General features: G+C 43.5%; 1 long non-coding RNA gene across 1 annotated transcript; it reads left to right on the top strand.

The window, feature by feature from the left end:
- Positions 1–1,369: 1,369 nt before the first annotated feature.
- Positions 1,370–21,305, top strand: LOC148005664 (uncharacterized). Its single transcript, XR_015620642.1, has 3 exons — positions 1,370–1,510; positions 2,082–2,210; positions 20,262–21,305. It is a non-coding gene; the product is annotated as an uncharacterized LOC148005664 (long non-coding RNA).
- Positions 21,306–23,224: the final 1,919 nt, after the last annotated feature.

Raw genomic sequence — 23,224 nt, 5'->3', positions numbered from 1 at the left:
GATGTTTTTCTGGAAGCTGTCTTATGAGAGGATTTTTGCTGAGAGTAGACACATGGTGTTTTTCTGGAACCTCCCTAGTGAAAGGGCGTGTGATGTTTTGTTAGAGTGGATACTTGAGAGAACATGTGAGGTTTGGAAAGAGCATAAGTGTAACTCAACAGACAGAGATGACACTCTGGCATCGGTTTGCCTTGCTTTATTCCCTGATCCTCACTTGTAGCCAGAAATTCACCAAAGAGGTTTTGGTGGCGTTCCGACTGCTTATTGCTGCTTCAGTGGACTTCTGCGTATTGTCAGGGCCTCGCAGTTTCTTCTTGCCACTGCTGCTGGTTCATGTTTGCTGTTTTGCTAGTGGACTGGACGTCTGACAGTGAAGATTGGAATTGCCCCAAAGATCTACTTCTAAACAGGTTCACATCCCCCTTGTTCTATTAGCCATCTTTCTCCCTTACCTCTGGTGGATTGTGAGCTGTGAAGTGTTAAGAACCCTTATTAAAGTAGCTGTTGAAAAATCTAAGCCTACATACCATCTTGTCTACTTTATATCATTTTTAATTATATATTATATTATATTATTTTACTTATCATTTGTTCTATATAAATAGTTGCCATGTGCAGTGGTTTGAATATGAATGACCCCCATAAGCTTATATATTTGGATAGGGAGTGGAACTCTGATATAAGGATTAGAAGGATGGCCTTGTTAGAATAAGTGTGTCACTAGAGGTGGGCTTTGAGGTTTTAAAAGCCCATGCCAGGCCTAATCTGTCTGTCTGTCAGTCAGTCTGTCTGTGTCTCTTTCTCCCTTTCTTTGTCTTCAGATCAGGATGTAGCTCGTAGCTACTGTACCTGCATCTTACATACCATCATGCTCCCTGCTGTGATGATAGTAGACCAAACCTCTAAAAGTGTAAGCAAAGCTCCCAATTAAAAGCCTTCTTTTATGAGTTGCCTTGGTTATGGTCTCTCTTCCCAGCAATAGAGCAGTGATTAAGACACCATGTAATATTATTTACAGAATAAAGACAAGAAAAACGTCTATTCATTTGATACAGATATAGCTTTTTTTTTTTTTTTTTTTTTTTTTTTTTTTTTTTACTTCCCCCAAATACTTTTGGTTCACAGATACTGAGCCCAGGGATATGAAAGGCCAACTGTGTTGACCTTTCCAGTCACAGGAGGCTGACTGAGAGCAGGAAACACAGCTTAAAACTCAGTTGGCGAGTCGTTATCCATCTCCCAGGAAAGCCACAGCAGGAACTTGAGCAGAATCTTGAAGCCCAAACCAACCCACCTGCCTAGGGATGGTACCGCCCACAGTGGGTAGGGCCTTCCCCATCAGTTACCAATTAAAACGTGCTTCATAGCCAATCCGATGGTGGCGGTTCTTCAACTGAGGTTCCTTCTTCCCGTGTGCGTCAAGATGAGAAAAACTACGACATAATTAAACAATATTTTATAGAGGAAGAAGCTTAAAGAAACTAAATCACTCCTCGTGTTGTCACAGCCGGTGAGTAACAGCATGGGTTGCTGAATCTGTGGGTCTCGTGGCAGCTCCAACCTCCACAGACAAATTTAGAAGTTACCAGCACATAACAAATAGCAAAAGCCATACTTGTCCACCACAAGGAAACGATGTGTGCTTTATGTTCACAAAATAGGGATATATTGAGGCTTTGGGTGTTCAGGCTACATGTGGTAACTCGGTCTCAGAAAGCTGACCTCTCTGCACATCGAGAGTAGCTTTAGCCATCAGGAACAGACTCATATTAACCGGAGTTCTGAGTCAAGCGACAGTGGGAAGTCACCGATCTAGACCTCCAGATCTGTAAAACCTAGGTGAAATATATGAGGTATTTAAAGACTGACCGAACAGAGCATGAACGTGCCCCTCTCCCGCCTTTCCTCTCCTCCCTCCTCTCCCCCATCTATCCCCTCCTTTCCTTCCCTCTCTCTCCTTCCTTTTCCATTACCTCCCTTAGTTGTTACTGTTCCATTGCCGCGAAGCAACACCATACATAACCAAGGTAGATTCCAGATTTAAAAAAACACGTTTAACTGGGGCTTGTTTATGTCTCCAGAGGTTTAGAACCTTCTCATCATCGTGGTGGGGAGCAGGGCAGCAAGCAGACAGGCGTGGTGCTGGAGAAGCAGCCGGGAGCTTTACATCCTGAACTACAGGCAGCAGTCAGAGTGAGAAGCTGAGCTTGGTGAGAACCTTTGAAACCTCAGAATCCACCATCCCCCCCCCCCCCCCCCCCCCGTGACACGGTTCCTCCAAGGTCACACTTCCTAATTCTCAACTGGTTCACCAACTGGGGAGGACGCATGCCGCTATATGAGCCCATGGAATGCATTCTCCTTCAAAGCAGGGCGCCCTCCTTCTTCTCCGTCCTTCTCCTTTGCATGCAATCCATGTGGGCATTGAAATCACACTTGTAGCCTAGGTTAGCCTTGAGCTTTGATCCTCACATTTCCACCTTGTGAATGCTGGCCTGCTCCAACCATACTCAGCAAAACTGCTTTACTTTGGCAGCGGCATTTCCGTGGTAGAAAGTCTAGGAAGCTCACTGCCTGGACCTGGTTTACTCGATCTCTTGCTTCGTCCATCCTGACCACACCCTATTCGTTCTCTTTCGGCCTTTGAAAACACTCGTTCTTTTGGCACAGTGGTTTCACACAACACTGAAGAGCTAGTAGGTGAAAAAGTCTCCTGAATTGAGTTTAGTAATTAATGCAAATTATTTATTATTTATTTGCCACCCTAGGGCTGGAAACCAGGGCTTTTTCGTTCATGTAAATCCACGCCACTGAGATATGCCCCAAGTCTGTCCATATCAATTGCAAAAATAATTTGATAGGTTCATTTTTTTTAAGGTCTTGAGGGACAGAGAGCCTCTGAAGGAAGGATAGTCCCATCAGGCTCTGGCAGGGGCTCCAGTCTGAATCTTCAGTGTTACAGTCTGTAAAGCACCCAGTTTCAATTACTGACTTAGCCACACAATGGAGCCCATCTGCACCTCAGTTTCTCAACCTGAAAACTAGAGATGGCATCATAGTCACGAGATTAATGTTCAAGGCCTCTGTGGTGGGACCTCTCAGTCATGTATGTTTAGAATTTCCCTCTGCTGGCTTTTGAGACTGATGGGCAGAGGACAAACTTACTGCCAAATTAGTAGATAAGCCCTTATATAAAATCCAACGACCAGGGATGGGAGCTAGCGCAGCAGGGACAGGGCACGCGGCTAAGTCTGACATCTTAATTCAACCACCCAAATTCACTGGGTGAGGAAAGCTGATTCCAGTAAGTTGCTTTCTGACTTCCACTATGTTCTGTGGCACCTGTTGCATTTGAACATGGCCCCTCCCCCCACACACACCAAAAAAAAAATTGAAATGAAATCCGAAGGCTATATTGCTAGTTATAGATTTTCTTGGAGCCCCAAATAGGAGATCAGTGGTTCAAAATTGGACTGTGGCGATAGGGTGGTGATACAAGTGGCTAACTGCATCGCTCACCAGGCTGGGCAGGGGGATGGAGAAGTCAAGGGTAGTAGCCTGGGCCATCTAGCAAGATGTTTCCCAAAGCAAATAACTAGACTGAGAAACAGTATAAGGTTTTTTTTTCTTTGAAAATTTAAAAAGACGTATTGATTTTGGGTATGAGTATTTTGTTTGAATGCATGTATGCTTATCACATGTGTGCCTCAGGGACACGGAGGTCAGAAAAAGGCACTGGATTCTTGGCAACTGGAGTTACTATACATGATGGGAATCATCAATCATGTGAGAGCTAGGAAGTGATCCTGAGTCTTCTGAAAGAGCAATAAATGCCCTTCTGAGCTATCTCTTCAGCCCGGGTTTCTTTAACCGTGGGATTTGGTGTAGATTAATGGCAGAACATATGCCAGGTGCTCTCCCAGCTCTGGGTTCAAATCACCAGAAAGAAACAGCAAGCAATATCTTGTTTATTTTCTCTCATGCTCTCTTCCTTCCTTTTTCTTTCTTCTCTCCTTTCTTCCTCCCTCTTTCCCCCCATCTTCCCTGTTATAGTGTGTTTTCTGTATGGTGTGCTTTTCCTCCTGGCCCCAGGAAAATGACTTTGAGATGCATATACCTAGGTCGTATAGCTAGGCACGTTCCTTGACTAGCTCATAAGCAATAATCCATTTATCCTATGCTATGTAAGCCACATGGTCAGTTACCTCTGCTCAGGTCTCATGCATCTCATCCTTAGGGTCCTCCTATGCTTGACTCTATCCCAGAATTCCTCTCTCTGTGCCAAAACTCCCACCTCCCTATTTCCTGCCTAAGCTAATAGGATAACAGAATTTTATTAATAGGTAATGCTTCCATACGATACAAGAAATTCTCTTTACATTCTCCTCCCTCTCTCCCTCCCCCTCCCCTCCCATTATATGTAGTCTGCGCTGGCCTTGAATTCCTGATCCTCCTGCTTCTACCACCCAAGTGAATACTGTTTTCCTTTGTAACAACAGACTCTTTAGCAACTTGATAAAGCTTCTGGCTGCCTTATCAAAGCAACTGATATGCAAAATAAGACATGAGGAATCCGATGCGGATTATATTGAAATTACCAAGACGTTCCAGATGCAAATGTTATCTAACGTATGTGTTGCTTCTTAGACTCCCTATCCTTCCCTGTCCTTCCACATCTACAGATCCACCCCTGGGCCTTATATATACTAGGCAAGTGCTGTACCACTTCCAAGGGAGGCCTTTAAAGATACATTTGAGGAAGGATACATCAGATATTTTGAAACAGTAATCTTTGCTCATGTGATTAGTAACAGGGTTGGTATTGGTTGGAGGTTGAACAGACAGTTGCTAGGCAGATGTATTTTTTTCAGAACTCCTTTTCCTACAAGGTTTCTGTGGCCTCCCTGTAAGCCTGTGACTTTTGTTTGTTTGTTTATTGTTGTTGTTTTTTAATACTCTTGTGAGTCACTATAAACAACTGGGGTAAGCAGCCTTACTGCATAACCCTCCCAGCTTCACCACCTCTTTTGTTTTGGTTTGGTTTTTTGAGGTGAGTTTCATGTTGCCCAAACTTGTCTCAAACAGAGGAGCTGAGGCTGACCTTGAACTCCATCCACACAGCTTCCCTCTGAGGTTATAGGAAGGTACCACCAAACCAGGCTTTACTTTTTATTAAAATTTACCAAAAAAATTTACATAAGTGACTCTGATGGCTTCCATGTTAACTTCCACAGTTAAGCTTCAGTTAGAGCTAAAGAAAGGTTAAATTACCCCCATCCCATCCATGTGGTCCCAGACTTTGATTAGGCAGAACCTATTGTTAAGGGACAAAGTTCTATCGGGTTGGCTAAAAGATACCGATTGGCTTGATTTTTGATTCCAGAATGAATAACATGTTATTCCCTGTTGTTGGTATCAGATGCCAGCTTTATGGTTGTTTGCAGATAGCCTCCGACCCCAGCGATGACGTGACCCATAGGCGACCAGGACTGGCGTTTGTTGCCATGGCAATCGCCATACATTCCCAGTGTCCATTTAGTTTACTTCCCACTTTTACGTCACAGCCTAAATAAGAGGCAGACCCTTCCTGATCTTTGCCCCTTCCGTTCTCTCTTTCTCCCTTTGTCTCTGTTGTCCCTCTTTTGTCCCCTTCCCCCACAATAAACCTCTCTCACGAGGAACTGCATCGGCTTGGTGTGGGCTGTCCAGACAGGAGTCAAGATTCTCTCACAGCACATTTTACATGTAATAAGCCTTTTCTCGAGGAAGCAGAAAGGGGTGGTTTTACAGTGCTTAATCTGGGCACCGTGGTCCGTGGTCCAGCACTTGGGAGGTAGTGGCAGGAGAGTCTAAGTTCAAAGCCACCCTTAGCTAGGAGACAAACAAGTAAAAACAGTAGCCTATTCCTGCCAGAGCCAAGTGTCCATTTTAGCTAGTTCTTTACAGAGTTTAAAAAAAGAAAAAAGAAAAAAGAAAAAGAAAAGCAACTGGCCACCATTTCAGGTTACTTTTTGTATCAGGATTACAGTAGTGAGAATTTCCTTGCAACTATTGTAGAAACGGGGTTGTTTGGAAGATCTGGCTGCTCTTTCTCTAATCAGGATATCTTAGAAGTTTAGATAAGCAACTTAGTTTCAAGTTGGTTCTGTCTATGGTTAGAAGGAGGGACTCCGTTTTGATTTTCAGTTTGTTCTGTTGAGAATCACGGGCCACATTCTATACTTTATATTTAGCCTCATGTAAAATGTGATAGAATGTTTGTTTGTTTTTTAGTGATGCATATCAGTCTGGAACTCACTATGTAGCCCAGGTCATAGTGAGAGGACAGAAAAGAGCATTAGGTCCTCTAGAACTGGAGTTACAGACTTTGTGAACTGCCATGTGGGTGTTGGGAATTGAACCTGGGTCTTTAGGAAGAGCAGCCGGTGCATCTCACTAGCCTTGAAAAAAAAATAGTTTTGGAAGAGGCACTGGTTAAAACATTTAGTATAGAGAAGACACGTGCACTGTGGTGGTCGAAATCCAGACAGGTTTATCATTTAGAGAAAACTCGTCAACACTGCTATGCACTTCATTAGCGAGCTCAGGGGTGGCGATGTTGAAGGGTGGATTGGAAGAGCTGCAAACAATGAAAAGGCAGAGGAGCAGGCCCAGGTGTTGTTGAAGAAAGTCCGCTGTGGAGGACAACAGGGACCGTCTTAGAGAAAGACATGTCGTGTCAGCCTAGAACAGGGCAGCCTATGTTGCAGACAGGTTTGACCAAAGGGAGAGGCTGGAGGAGGCAGGACCCAGACAGCATGCATAGAAGTCCACCTGGACTAGAAGGGAACGTCTTCTGTGGAGAAAACGGACTAAGACAGAAAGCCCATGCATGCGCATACCCCCTCCCCCCAACAAAGAAACAAAACCACAAAACAATGACTTTATTCATTTTCCCTGAACAAACGCAGTTCAAGGGAGAAAAGGCTTGTTTCACGTTCCTGTTTCAGGCTGCGGTTCACCCTTATCCAGGAGTCACAGAAGCAGACACGCGAGACTGCTTCTCCAGTTTAGAGGCCGAGTACTGCGGATGTCAGGGCTGTTCCATTTAGTCAAGGCTAAGCCCATAAGGTGGCGCTGCTCCTGTTGTGGGCGGGTCTTCCCACCTTCTTAGAAGCCACAGAGTGACCCAGCCAATTAAAAAACGTCCCTCACAGGCGTGTCTAAGGGCCAACCTAATCCAGTCTGTCTCTCATGAGACTCTCTTACCGATTGATTCTACCAAGTTGATAGCAACTGCCAAAGCAAACGAAGGCTCACACAAACCCTCCAAACAGCCACAATTGAGTATTTGAACAGAAAGTTGTGAAAGTTATGAGATTTTGGAAGTATAAACATTTTTATTTATAGATCCCAGGCTGGGGGCACCCCGAGCTGGGAAGAGAGACTGGGGAATTGCAGCACTCAGAAGGCAGAGACAGGAAAACAGAGTTTGAGGCTAGCCTACTCACAAAGTGCAGAAGGGGCTAGAGTAATGGAGCGTTTGTTAAGAGCACTGGTTGCTCCTTCAGAGGACCAGGTTCGGTTCCCAGCACTCAACTCAGGTTGCTCTTAACCACTTTGTAACACAAGTTCCAGGGGATCTGACACCCTGTTCTGGACTCGGCAGGAACTGCATGCATAGGGTACACATACAGGCAAACAAAGCAGACCCACATACGTGGGACGATTTCATTATGCAGGTGAAGGCAGGTACAGGATAGAACAAGGCCTGTCATTGGACGAGAAGGAAGGATGGGCGGGAGAAAAGTTTGAGGGAAGGGGAGGAAACTGGAGAGAGAAGCCTCCGAGAGAACATGGAGGCTGACGTTAAGATTCCACGCTGTACCTTTAAGGTTGTTATGAATATTCTTAAGGGATGGATGTGTATAGGGCTTTGTATGTATAGGTGGGCAATTATATCCTATCAGTTAGATCAGAGGTTATTGTGTTGTGTGTTCTTTCATGTAGCGATTGAAGTTTAAGAGAGTGTGTGTGTGTGTGTGTGTGGGGGGGGGCTAGAGACACTAAGCCGCCACGGAATTGGGATGTGTGTTTCTGGCAAGATATCAACCAGATATCTTGGGGCACTGTGGTGCTGGATCTAGTGTGTGTGTGTGTGTGTGTGTGTGTGTGTGTGTGTGAAAGACAGCAATTTTCTGTAATTTTATAACAACACACATATACATAAGTAAAAATGAATTTTAAAAGGTTTTAAGCCAAAGCAAGCAGACGCAAATCCCATAGAGTCACACTGTGACTAGGTGTGGTTACTACATCACTCTGTGTGTGTGTGTGTGTGTGTGTGTGTGTGTGTGTGTGTGTATGTATGTGTGTGTCAGAGTGGCAGAGCCAGTTAAGCATGTATGTATAGCTTTCCCTTTGTGGGGTAGTCACCAGAAACAGCTTGGTGGAACACGTGAGAGAAGTTTTACACAGAAATCCCTGGCTACTTTCTGCGCCATGAAGTTGGTGACTCAAATGAGCGTGGTGATCCCTTGGCAGAAAGACTTTAGGGCTTGAACCACACACACCTCAGTCTCATAGCACAGCCTAGCATCCAACTAGCTATGTAGCAAAGAATGACCTTGAACTGATCCTTCTTCCTCGGCCATGCCTGGTTTTCTGTGGTTTTGGGGGCTGAGACCAGGAATTCATGTATGCTAGGCAAGTGACTTAACCAATTGAGCTACATCCCCAGGGCAGGCTTAAGGGCCATAAAGGAGATGGTATCAGGTAAGATATTTACCTTGTTAACAACCGAAGGGGAGGGAGGATGGGGGAAGGGTCATGGGAGGGGAAGACCAGGAGAAGGGCAGTGAGGGGGAAATGTAAAGTGAAGTAAAAAGTAAATAAATAAAAATTGAAAGTCAGCACTGGGAATATACTATTCATTTTCATTGCTTCAACAATAGTGATCAATTGCTCTGTCTTCCACCTAAACATGGATGTGTGAGTGATGGCTGCATCTGAGCTGCCTTTCTGAAAGGCTCTGCTTGCTTCTAGTATTTCATTTGCAGGTTAATGATGGCCTCTCAGAGGAATTGTGTGTTTCTTACCACATAGAACCTCCCAGGGCTGAAGAGGTGTTTCTTTCAGGCATACTCTGCCAGAGTGCTCAGCTTCCTGCAGAGACCCTCCCAGCATACTTTCCCTGTGCATCTCATTGGTCCAAACTTCTTGCTTACCCTGAACCGTTCTTTCCAATGGTTGCCTTACCAACCATCAGGTAAACCACTGATCTCATCTCTCACAGGAAGCACACAAGACGTCCTGGGATCCAGGCATCCTAAAGCAAAACACTGGTGTGCAGGAATGACTGGGTGTCTGGGGCTGGTTCCAGCAGAGTTCAGGATGCTAAATATATCAAGGAGCATGGGGCGTGCCTGCAGAGGGAAGAACTGACCAGCCTCAAGTGTCAATTGAACACGTTGCTAAGAAACAACCCTGTAGATAAGACCTATTCTAGAAGGTAGCCCACTGGCTGCATGGAGAAGCTGAACACAGAGCAAAGAACAGAAGAAGCCTTCAGGGAAGGCAGCCAGCAGCACCTACCACAGAGATTTCAGGGTTTGGAAGAAGGGAGCCTGGAGTTTAAATCGTGGTTCTGCCTTATTTTTATTTTTATTTATTTATTTTTTAGCTGTGCAATCTTGGGGAAGTTAATAAACTTTGAAAGTCTTATTTCTTGACTAATAGAAATGGAATAATATACCTGCTCATGAGATTACCAAGAGGATGAATAGATAAGAAACAGTAAAACAGTAATAGATAAGACCCAGGTCTGTAGAAGGGGCTGAGGGCCTGCTGTTTCATTTCTTCCTGCCCTTAAGGAGATTCATTTATACTGAGCTGTTTTATGCAATGTAGAGTGATCAGTATCTTGCCATTTGCAACAAATGTTTCTTTTTGAGATGTTGACATCTTCTAATGAGGGCATGAGCCATCATTTAAATCATTAGATCAGGAACATTACAGATGGTCTGAACACAATGAGTTCATGGCACAGATGGCTCATAACAGCAAGTCTATATTAGGACGCAAAAATAGACATAGCAGTTCTAGCTCTGGGCTTTCCATTCCTCCTTAAATATACTATTACTACAGGGAATAAATGCATGTGTGCAAGCATTTGTCTGTTTGCCTTTCTATACGTTTCATTTAGGTCATATGACTTTTCTTGCTTCCCGTGAGAAGGCTTCTTACCTCTCCCAACAAGCAGCTCCCGTAATGTTCCTTAGGCTTCTGCTCTCACAGTCTTGTGTCTGGGTTATTCATTGGTGTTTTATACCACTAGAAATACCGTTTCTTATGATTCTCATGGTTGGTCATGTGGTCCTTGTCTTTTGCTGTTGGCTGGTGTGCTGAAGTAGTTGATTAGAAGACTGGTAGATGGTGTTGGCTACCTGCTGGGAGCTCTTGGGGTTGCTGGCCATTGCTGTCAGGTTATTCTACACAGGGACCTGCACATGGTTGTTGGGCTTCCTCACAGCATGAAAGCTGACTGTAAAAACAGCATTCCAAAAGCCCAAACACACAAGCTCATCAAATTTCTGCTTATATTTGTTTATATAAGTGGTAAGAGTTGGCTATATGGCCAAACTCTCTGGATTGCCGAAAGGTAAAATGCTAGGAGGTGTGGGTCATCAGGGGACATTAAAACTGATCACGACTTTATACCTTCCTTTCTACCTACCTTCCTTCCTTCCTTCCTTCCTTCCTTCCTTCCTTCCTTCCTTCCTTCCTCTGTCCTCTCTTTCCTTCTCTCTCTTTTCTTCATTCCTCCCTTCTTTGGTCATTGTAGGATAGAATCTTGTCCTGGCTAGTTTTATGTCAACTTGACACAAGGTAGGAGTTATCTGATTGGAGGGAACCTCATTTGAGAAAATGCCTCCATTAAGACCAATCTGTAAGCAAGGCTGTAGGGCATTTTCTTAATTGATGATCGATAGGAAGAGGGCCAAGTGCATTGTGGGTGGTTCCCTCCCTGAGTTGGTGGTGGTTCTGGGGTCTATAAAAAGGTTGCAAGGTTGAGCAAGCAACCTTCAAGAGGAAGGGGAAGAAGTCAGTAAATAGCACCCTCTGTGGCTTCTGCACCAATTCCTGCCTCCAGGTTTCTGATCTGTTTGAGTTCCTGTCCTGACTTTCTTTGATGATGAACAGTGCAGTGAAAGTGCAAGCCACTATTGAACCTAAGATGAAAAGAAAATATAAAATATAAAGTATATATATTTTATTTGTATTTATATCGTATTTTTTTTTCAGAGCTGGGGACCGAACCCAGGGCCTTGCGCTTGCTAGGCAAGCGCTCTACCGCTGAGCTAAATCCCCAACCCCCCTATATCTGTATTTTATCACACACACACATACACACAAACACACACGCATGCACACATGCATGCATGCATGCTGGAGAGATGGCTCAGCAATTAAGCATACTGGCTGTTCTTCCAGAAGACCCTGGTTCAATTCCCAGCACCTACACGACACCCTCACACAGGCAGACATGCAGGCAAAATAACCAATAAGCATAAAATACAAATAAATTATATATGTATATACTTCATGTGTATTTAAATATGTATATATTTCATATATATATATCATATATATGAAAGCATAAACCAAATAAGTCCTTTCCTCCCCAACTTGTTTTTGTCATGGTGTTTCATCTTACCAATAGTAACCCTAACTAGAACAAACTTCAAATGCAATCTGCATGCTTTGAAGGTGTCTGTGTGGCTGAGAAAGTCATAAGGTGCCACTCTTTATTGTGCTTGACAGGGATTAGCCCAAAGCTACTCTAGTCGGTATGTACTGACACCTACCTCTTCACTGTTTTGGGAAAGTTGCAGATGTAAGGAGACTGGGGTGCTTCATTGTCACGTGGAGACACCAATGTCCCTCTGGATATTGGTGCACCTTGACTGCAGAGAGGAAGTCAGAGGTAGGAATCCGTATGTGGTTATTGATGTAATCAGCCATGAGTTTCATAATCTAACCACAGCAATGTGCTGAAAGGGTGCTGTTTCATGTTCTCTGGGTTTCAGTTGCTCTGAGCATGTTCCTTTCTCTTTTAAAAATTGTATTAAGTGTATGTACACATATGTGGGCACACATGCCTTGGTGGTACAAGGCGGAGGGTCAGAGGACAATTTCTAGGAGTTAGTTCTTTCCTTCCACCACTGACTGAGGTCAGGCTTGGCAACGAGTGTCTTTACTGTGCCATCTCATTGCTCTTACAAGGCTGGGGGAGCGGGGAGAGGGAGAGTAGGGAGAGAGACGGGAGAGGAGAGGGGGGGAAGGGGAGAGGGGAAAAGGAGGGAGGAAGGGAGAGGAGAGAGAGAGAGAGAGAGAGAGAGAGAGAGAGAGAGAGAGAGCCTGGCTGTGTAACACAAGTTGGCCTTGAATTCCTCTTCCTCAATCTTCCTGTGGATTTATAATTAAGCATCTCATGCAGCCACATGCACTCTTCATAATAAAATGTTACTACAAATACCATGTTCTAGCAAATGATCAGATCTGAGGTGAGGATGTTACAGAGCCTCTGTATTTACTAAGTCAGTGAGAAGTGAGGATGTCCTGGGGAAACCTGACTGTTTGAAGTGAGGGCTGTCCTGTAGAGGACTTTGTCTTTAACCTGTAAGGGCTCTCTGCTCTGCACAATTAGTGTCAGAAATGGATTATACACCCAGATCATATACTTCAGTTGGAGTAGAAATGAAATGGAGTATAATTCACCATCCAAAGATGGCTGTTTAAAATAGTTTGAAAATAAGATTCTCAACTGAGTGTGGTTGTTTGAGCCGCCTAGTTGGGTCCCCCAAACTATGACCTCATGTGTGGATTAGAGAAGAGCTCTTCTGTGTAAGGAACGCTTGCTGGGTTGGTTCATTGTCCTTTGTTGTGTGGTGAGTGAAGAGCTTGCCCTTTGCCTGCCTCTTCACCCTGTAAGGACGCAGCAACAAGACACTCGGGAGTTGCAAGCATTGGCTGTTGGACTGTTGAGAAATACATTTCTGTTCCTTGTCATTTGCCCGTTCTGTGATATGTACTTATAGTCACTCAAAATGGGCCGAGACAGACGGGCTCTTCTTTTCCCTGCTACGTACATACCTCCTGCACTTGCCTTTCCTTACTCATTGCAATAAAGATCGTCCCCATTCCCACGACATCAGTCACCACCATAAAGCTGGATCCCCTGACTCTGTAAGGTTATTCTACCCTTCTGACTCACAAAGCCAAGGACCCTTCACAGAGCCTGTGGGAGGTGGACAGACAGGCTTTGTGCTTCTTTGTGCTCCCTCTCGCCATGCTCAGAGCTGTAAATTCTGTAGTAAAGTTGATCAGTTCTTCTTTAGGTTGATGTTCTAGGAGTCTCCTGTTTCCACCCAACCAGTATCAACATGTCACAGAACACAAAAGGATCCGAAATTATGAGAAAGCAGATTGGGTATGGGAGCAAGCTACCCTCAAACACTTAAACATTTACCAGCTTTTGATTTCTAGGTCTTTCAGCTGTGTGAAGCACGGTTCTTTATCATAATGATCTGACCAGATCCTCCCTCACAGTGAACTCACATGACAGTCAAGCTGACGGTTATCCCTGTAGACTGAAAAACAGACATTGATTACAAAGACCTGCTGACATGAAAACCGAAAAAAAAAAGCAGTTTGAATATTGTTTAAATACATCTACCTCTGTTATATTTAAACTGGAGTTGGGTGGTGTTGGTAGGAGGACTTATGTATTAGGAAGAACGAATGTGCTTCCTCTTCCGTCATTGGTTTGTATCTGGGGCTAATCTAGAAACGGCACATTGTATAGTCACCAAGTGCACCAATGTATCTTGATTTGGCTTTTCTCAGGCTGTTGCCAAGGTCAGCCAGGTTCCGTACTCAGTGCTCGGGAGATGTGAAGAACCCTAAGTAGCTAAATTGAGCCCTAGAGTCGGAGCAGTGCAGTGGGTGTGTCAAAGGGCTCCCGACAGACTGGTAGAATACTGGGAGGTGAGGGAGGGGCAGGAGAACATTCCAGAGGGCCAGGAAGGAGCAGGGCTGTCCAGGAAGTGGTTGCGATGAGTAAGCCCTGAATGCGTGGGCGAGTGCCAAGGAAAAAGTGAGCAAAAGCGTGGGGTGGGATCACCAGGCTTGGAGAGCATCAGCTTGGATGAAAAGAGGCCCTGTATACCCGGCCCCGTGCAGTCCCAGTGCTGCTCTCAGCAAGCGCTGTGTCAGCACAATCATGCAAGGCCATGGGCCTTATTTTTTCTTAAAGGAAAAGGCTCTAAAACCACAAACAATCCTCTGCCCTGCCCTTGATTCTCCTCCTTCTTGTACCTTTTAAAGTAGCTGAGCTCCGAAGTACACACTCACAGTGGGTCCTCCTATCACAGTTAACCTGACCTCGGAACTCCTTCACAGACATGCCCAGAGTTTTGTATCTTAAGAGACCCTGATCTTATGAGGATGGCAATCCATCCATCATAATTCTCTCACATGCATGGTTTTATACTATCAAGCGTTTGCTTTTTTCTTCCTATTTTCTTTCTGTTATAGTTGTTGTTTTATAGTAAAGAACAAATTCCAGGTTGTGGGTGCTAGGGTCTGGGCTACATTCTCAGTTGTGGGATATATGCTTCAAATATCCTGCCCTTGGGGCTGGATCATAATATTTAACCATCAGACATTATATTGGATATACTCTAAGTGTTTGGGTTTTTTTTCGTCTACTTCTTGTACTCTTTTTTTTTTTAAAGATTTATTTATTTTATTTATATGAGTACACTGTAGCTGTTTTCAGACACACCAGAAGAGGGCATCAGAGCCCATTACAGATGGTTGTGAGCCACCATGTGGTTGCTTGGAATTGAACTCAGGACCTCTGGAAGAGCAGTCAGTGCTCTTAACCGCTGAGCCATCTCTCCAGCCTCCTTGTATTCTGTTTTTAATCTCTATGCATTCTCTCTGTCTCTATCTGTTTCTGTCTTTGTGTCTGTCTGTCTGTCTGTCCCCTTCTCCCTCCTCTCTGTCTCTGTCTCTGTCTCTGTCTCTGTCTGTGTGTGTGTGTGTGTGTGTGTGTGTGTGTGTGTGTGTGTGTGTGTAATGCTGTACCTCAAACTCAGGACTTCAGGTACACTAGGATCTGGACTATATTCTGAGTGACTGATATGCCCTTTAAACGCCCCCCCCCCCCAAATTTGGGGCTAAAGCAAAGCTGAAAAGTAGAGGATGTGCTAAGCATGCTTAAAGCCCTATAGTTAATCTCTAGCATCCAAACAAAGTGAACTACACGCCAAAGGACTTTCAACCCTTTGATTGATAGGGTTGAAATCAAAATAAAAATCCACTTTAAATTTTTATAACATAGATACTTATTAAAACAAATGTATCTGGGCGTGGTGGCACACACCTCGTTTTAGCACTTGAGAAGTACAAGGAGAAATATGAAACATTTACATGATGACTTCAAGGCTGGTCTGACATATCTGAGACCCTGTCTTAAAATGAACAAAAAAAAAAAAAAGAAAAAGAAAAAGAAAAAGAAAGAAAGAAAGAAAAAATTAGAAAATACTAATGATTAAAAGGATGTTAGAATTCACGGTCTTATTTACTTTTCTATTACTATGAAGAGATACGAAGCAACTTAATAAAAAGAAAGCATTTCACTGGGGGCCTGCTTACTGTTTCAAAGTCGAGTCCATGACCAACATACTTGGCAGCATGGTACCAGGCAGGCACGGCACTGGAGCAGTAGCTGAGAGTTTACACCCTGATCTACAGTGGGAGGCAGAGAGAGATTAGGCCTGGAGTGGGTTTTTAAACTTCAAAGCCCATCGCAAATGACATACGTCCTCCCACAAGGCTACACCACCGAATCCTTCCCAAACAGTTCCACCTAGGGATTAAGAATGCAAACGTATGAGCCTGTTGGGGGCCGGTCTCATTCAAACCACCATGCTCACCCATCACCTAATACTTCAAAAATTATTCAGCTAACATGTTGGTGTATGTTTTTTATTTCTGTGTTAATGCAGTCATTTCTTATCGCTGTGCAGAAAAGGCTTGGTCTGTGTGCTGGCTAGTTTTATGCCAAGTTGACACCAACTAAAGTCACCTGACAAGGAGGGAACCTCAAGGGAGAAAATGCTTTCATAGGGTCAGGCTGCAGGCAAGTCTGTAGAATATTTTCTTAATTAGTGATAAACGTGGGAGGGCCAAGTCATTGTTGATGGAGCTACCCCTGAGCTGGTGGAACTGGGTTCTGTAAGAAAGCAGGCTGAGCAAGCCAATAAACAGTGCTCCTCCATGGCGTCTGCAGAAGCTCCGGTCTCCAGGTTCCTGCCCTGACTCCCTCCAATAGTGAACAGCGCTATGGCAGTGTAAGCCAAATACATTCTTCCCTTCTCAATTTCTTTTAGTCACAGAGCAATAGTAACTCTAAGGCGGCTTGTAAAAACAACTATAGATGATTTTATACCTTGCACTATGGTTCGAGGGGAAGTGTTTCCCACACGCTCTTGTGTTTGAACACTTGGATCCCCGGCTGAGAGCGCTGCTTTGAAAAGTTGTGGAACTTTAAGGACTTGGTCCAGGCAGAGCTGGGCACTGATACTGATTCTGTTCTCGGATCCCATCTGGTGTGAAGAATTCCATCGCACTCTTCCACGGCCAGGGAGCCGTTCTGTCATCTTTTCACCATGAAGCTGAACCAAAGAAACCATAAATTGGTCCTCTCGGGGGTTGGGGATTTAGCTCAGCGGTAGAGCGCTTGCCTAGCGAGCGCAAGGCCCTGGGTTCGGTCCCCAGCTCCGAAAAAAAGAAAAAAGAAAAAAAATTGGTCCTCTCATGTATTTTGTAACAATAGTGAGAAAAGTAATAAAACTTGCTCTGTTTATTAATCTATCTACACTATGTAGTTCAGGGCAACTTTAGACTTACTGAAGTCCTCCTGCCTCATTCCCCCTCGTGCTGGAATTCTCGTTGATGGCCTTGAGTCTGGCTCCGTCACTTTTAAATCTGTGTCTGTCAGGATGATTAACTCTGATTGTCAATTTGGTTGAAGTGGGATATGTCTCTTAAAGCAGGTGCACTTCTGCCTTTGTCTGTCAGGGTGTTTCTAGGTTGCTGACGTATGAGAGACAGCATCTGTAGGTGAAGGATCCGCCCTGTACAGGAGCAGTGCCACCCGCCCACGAGCTGCAGGCCCAGGGGGAGCAAATAGCAGCAACGGGAAGCCAGATGTGCAAGCCCCACTCTTGCTGAGTGAGCACATCTGGAGCTGTCCTGTCTGCCTGGGGGCAGTGGATGCTTTGGATGCCTTTAGACACATTGCATACCACTTCCTCATGAGAGAACTTCCTCGATTTTCTCCATGGCTTGAAACATAATCGTGAGTCCTCTTGTTCTGAGGCTTTCTGCCTTTCGGACCGAGGAGCTATCAGGATTTCTGGCTCTCTATTGATCACAGGGTCAAAGGTCACATGGTGAGTCAGTGAGCTAAATGCTCATACATGTGTGTGCATGTACATATACAAACTCATACATGTACCTCATACTGGTGTTGTTCCTATAGAGAAAGCGGGATAGTATAGCCACTGTTTAATGCCATTCAGTATTTTTCTACTCTTCGATTTCATTCTTTGAGACGAAAGCTCACATTGTAGCCCAGGCTGGCCTGGGACTATTGAGGCCATGGTAGCCTCAAAGTCTTGGCAACTGTCTTATATCTCGGCCTCCTGTCATAGTGTGTGTGTGTCCCATTAGCAATGCTCTTGGGTGTATTGGTAGCTCCTTTTTACTTATCACAGTGTAGTATTCCTTTGTGTGGACATGCCTTATACTATTTATTCATCAACATAACAGTTGTTTCCAGTGTGAGGAGATCATAAAGTGGCTATAAATATTTATGCAGAGGCTTTTGTACCAACCTACTTCTCATAAGAAGTTGCTAACTCTTTTTTTCCAAAGCATGCCAATATTTTGCATCCCCTCCAGTAATAGAGAGCAGCTTAATTGCTCTACATTTCCATCAGTGTTAAAAAATATTAAAAATATCAACTAGCCAAGAGTGCTCGCCTTTAATCCTGGCATTTGAGAGAAGAGGAAGGTTGATGTCTATGAGTTCAAGGCCAGCCTGGTCTACACAACAAGTTCCAGGCCAACCAGGACTACACAGAGAAACCTTGTCTTAAAAAAGGGAAGAACGATTTTAAGGACTACCTGGTTAGGGAAGCCCTCAAGGTCCTCCAAGCAATACAGGCCACTGCTGTTGGTTGTCCACCAGAACCAGATGCTAAGAACTCTTGGTGGAGATGTCACATGCTTTGGGTGTGGAGTACAGAATCAAGCTAGGATTGAACCAGAAGCTTCCTTCCTGCTGGCTGTCTTTGACAGCGCAAAAAGGGGCTGTGCAGGCTTCTGGGAGAGAATTGTCATCAACCACTTGGCTCAGCTGTGGTTTCTGCGTGTCACACTAACCACCTTCCAGGCGAAATGTGCCCACTGGTACAATAGCTACATGGCTGTCATTTGCGGGAATAGCCCAACTGCTTTTGCACCGAGTTTGAGGCTCACTCCACAGGAGTGAATTCCTAGCTGGTACTATAAACCCAGTGAAAGGCCTGTGGTTGGACGTTATAGACCCTGATTGGGATGCTACTGCTGTTATTGGGACATAATATGCCATCAAATTGCCTTCTAAATATCTGTTTGTATACACAGGACAGAGCTGTCAGCAGTGGTTGGAGAAGCTTTTGGTAGTGAGTGGCAGTTACTGCGTAGAGACTTGCTGGTTAGTGTGCTCAGAATAAGGGACTGTGGGGTGCCCAGCTCTAGACAGGATGTATATACCACCCCTCCAAGGCTCGGTGAGCACCCTAGCAGAGGGAGGAGTGTTGGGAAATGCTACTTTCTGGTCATGAGACAGCCACTATACCCTTGAACTTTCAAAAGCTATGATTACTTGCTAAGACCTGCACAAGATCGGGCTCATTCAGTTACAGATGGGAAAAGGACTCACAGAGGCCTGTCCCTTCCTGAAGACTTTTAGGCAGTCAAAGGTTGCTAGCAGGAAGGGTTTCATAGGGACCTTAGGCAGTTAATGGCTGCTGGGAAAGGAAGGGCCACTGAAAAGTTGTACATGCTCCTTCCTGTACATAACCCTAATTAAACTTCCTTGGTCACCAAAACATTACATTAAATTAAAAAAGAACATGAGAATTCTTGCCATGCAAGCATGAAGACCTGGGTTTGATCTTCAGCACACATGTCAGAGGCAAGGCATTCAGTTTCTAGCACCCTTGTTAAAAGCAAGGAGTGAGAATGGGCACTTGTAATGCCAGGGCCAGGGAGAGGGAGACAGGAAGATACCTGGGGCTTGTTGGCCTACCTACTCAGTAGGTCTCAGGTCCTAGTAGGAGACCTTTTCTCCAAAACTAATGTGGACAGCTCATGAAGAACAATAACAAAGGCTGACCTCTGGCTTGTACACATGCTTTCATGTATGTGTACCCTCATACATACAGACATGCATAGTAACACATACTTGCACACATAAACACAGATGTAAAATACATTATATACATGCATAAACTATCAGTATAAAACAAACTATTACATACATTTAATAGATATTAATAAAGGAACAGAAGGCTAACCTATGGTAGGTGGATATGGCATCACATGGTGCTTTGATGTAAAATACATTATATACATGCATAAAATACCAATATAAAACAGATTATTACATACATTTTTTTAAAAAGATTTATTTGTTTTATTTATATGAGTATACTGTAGCTGTTTTCAGACACACCTGAAGAGGGCATCGGATTCTATTACAGATGGTTGTGAGCCACCATGTGGTTGCTGGGATTTGAACTCAGGACCTCTGGAAGAGCAGTCAGTGCTCTTAACCACTGAGCCATCTCTCCAGCCTCCTATTACATACATTTAATATATATTAAGAAAGCACAAAAGGCTAACAATTATATCCTCCCAATTTTATACCCTCTTTTTCCCCTCTTCATAACTCACTGAGCCCAGCTAGTATGCACGTGGTATAGGACCAGCCATGAGAGCATGAGTACCCATGAGAAGTCACACTCCTGAAGAAAACTTCCTCTTCCTCCTCCAGCAGCTATACAATGCCAATAGCTATCAGTTAGGGGTGGGGTCTTGTGGGCATCCTTCCATTCATGTTGAGTACCTGTCTTAATATAATTTATTTGTTTTTAAAACAGGGTTTCTCAGGTGATCCCACAGGGAGAGTTGGTCTCCCAGGAGTCCTGACACCCCTGAGAACACAGGTGTGACCATCACTTCTGCTTCAGGGTGCCCACCTACAGCCCTCAGGACACAGGAACCGAGGAGCAGTCTGGGACAGGATCCTTTTGGTTTCCGTCTGTGCCTGGACCTGACCCTGTGCCACAATTCTTTGTACCCAGATTCCTTTGGGAGAGAGCTAATCTCCTAAGAGTGCTGACACACCTGAGAGCACAGGAGAATCAGGCCACTGTCAGAGACAGCAAGACAAGCTAACACCAGAGATGACCAGATGTCAAGGGGCAAGAACCTAAGCAACAGAAACCAAGGCCACCTGGCATCATCTGAACCCAGTTCTCCCACCACAGCAAGTCCTGGATAACCGAACATACCAGAAAAGCAAGATTCTGATTTAAAAAAAAAATCTCATGATGATGTTAGAGGACTTTAAGAAGGACATAAATAATTCCCTTAAAGAAATAAGGGACAACGCAGGTAAACAGGTTTTAAAGCCTTAAAGAGGAAACACAGAATCCCTTAAATATTTACAGGAAAGCACAACCAAACAAAACCATTCAGGATCTAAAAATAGAAATATAAACAATAAATAAATCATAAAGGGAGACAACCCTGGAGATAGACAACCTAGGAAAGAGATCAGGAGTCATGGACATAAGCATTACCAACAGAATACAAGAGATAGAAGAGTGAATCTCAGGGGCAGAAGATATCATAGAAAACATTGACCCAACAAAGAAAATGCAAAATGCAAAAAGCTCCTAGCCCAAAACATCCAGGAAATCCAGGACACAATGAGAAGATCAAATCTAAGGATAATAGGTATAGAAGAGAGTGAAAATTCCCAAACTTAAACAACCAGTAAATATCTTCAACAAAACTATAGAAGAATATTTCCCTAACCTAAAGAAAGAGATGCCCATAAGCATACAAGAAGCCTACAGAACTCCAAATAAATTGGATCAGAAAAGAAATTCCTCCTGACATATAATAGTCAAAACACCAAATTCACTAAACAAAGAAAGAATATTAAAAGCACTAAGGGATAAAGGTCAAGTAATATATAAAGGCAGACCTATCAGAATCACACCAGACTTTGCAACAGAAACTATGAAAGCTAGAAGAACCTGGCAGATATCATACACACCCTAAGAGAACACAAATGCCAGCCTAGGCTACTGTATCTAGCAAAACTCTCAATTATCATGTATAAAGTAACCAAGATATTCCATGAAACCACCAAATTAACACACTATCTTTCCACAAATCCAGCCCTACAAAGGATAATAGCAGGAAAACTCCAACACAAGGAGGGAAACTACACCCTAGAAAAAGCAAGAAAGTAATTTTTTAACACATCCAAAGGAAGATAGTCACACAAATATAATTCCACCTCTAACAACAAAAATAATAGGAAACAACAAATATTGGTCCCTAATATTCTCAACATCAATGGACTCAATTTCCCAATAAAAAGACATAGACTAACAGACTAAACATGTAAACAGGACCCAGCATGTTGCCGCATATAGGAAACACACCTCAGTGACAAAGACAGAGACTTTCTCAGAGTAAAAATTTTCCAGCAAAAAATCCCAAGAAACAAACTGGAGTAGCCATGTTAATATTGAATAAAATCGACTTTCAACAAAAGTTATCAAAAAGATAAGGCAGGACACTTCATATTTGTCAAAGGAAAAATCCACAAAATTGAGCTCTCAATTCTGAATATCTATGCTTCAAATGCAAGGGCACCTACATTCATAAAAGAAACCTTACTAAAGCTCAAAGCACACATTGTACCTCACACAATAATAGGGGGTGGCTTCAACACCTCACTCTCATCAATGGACAGATCATGGAAGCAGAAACTAAACAGAGACACAGTGAAATTAACAGAAGTTATGAACCAAATGGATTTAACAGATAACTAAAGAATATTTCATCCTAAAACAAAAGAATGTACCTTCTTCTCATACCTCATGGTACCTTCTGCAAAATTGACCATATAATCAGTCATAAAACATGCCTCAACAGATACAAGAAGATAGAAATAATCCTATGCATCCTATCAGATCACCATAGACTAAGGCTGGTCTTCAATAACAACAACAATGGCAAAAGCCCACAACCACACGGAAGCTGAACAATGCTCTACTCAATGATAACTTGGTCAAGGAAGAAATAAAGAAAGAAGACTTTTTAGAAATTAGTGAAAATGAAGGTACAACACACCCAAATTTAAAGAACTCAACTCTGAGTGCCTCCAAAAAGAAGCTGGAGAGAGCATACACTAGCAGTTTGATAGCACACCTAAAAGCTCTAGAACAAAAACAAGGAAACACACCCAAGAGTAGATGGCAGGAAATGTTCAAACTCAGGGTTGAAATTAACCAAGTAGAAACAAAAGAACTATCTATACAAAGGATCAACAAAACCAGGATCTGTTTTTTTGAGAAAATCAACAAGATAGATAAACCCTTAGCCAGACTAAACAGAAGGCAGAGAGACAATATCGAAATGAACAAAATTAGAAAAGAACAGGGAGACATAACAACAGAAACTAAGGAAATTTGAAAAGTCATCAGACCTACTACAAAAGCCTATATTCAACGTAACTGGAAAATCTGGAGGAAATGGACAATTTTCTACCCAGATACCAAGTACTAAAGTTAAATCAGATAAACCATCTAAACAGTCCCACAACTCCTAAAGAATTAGAAGCAGTCATTAAAAGTCCCTCAACTAAAAAAAGCCCAGGACCAGATGGGTTTAGTGCAGAATTCTATCAGCCCTTCATAGAGACCTCATACCAATATTCTCCAAACTATCCCACAAAGTAGAAACAGAAGGAACACTATCCAATTTTTTCTATGAAGCCACAATTACTCTTATACCTAAATGTCACAAGAATCAACAGAAA

This window comes from Rattus norvegicus, chromosome 5, assembly GCF_021556685.1.
Source record: "Rattus norvegicus strain SHRSP/BbbUtx chromosome 5, alternate assembly SHRSP_T2T, whole genome shotgun sequence".
NCBI lineage: Eukaryota > Metazoa > Chordata > Mammalia > Rodentia > Muridae > Rattus > Rattus norvegicus.
This window is presented reverse-complemented; position numbering and strand designations above follow the sequence as displayed.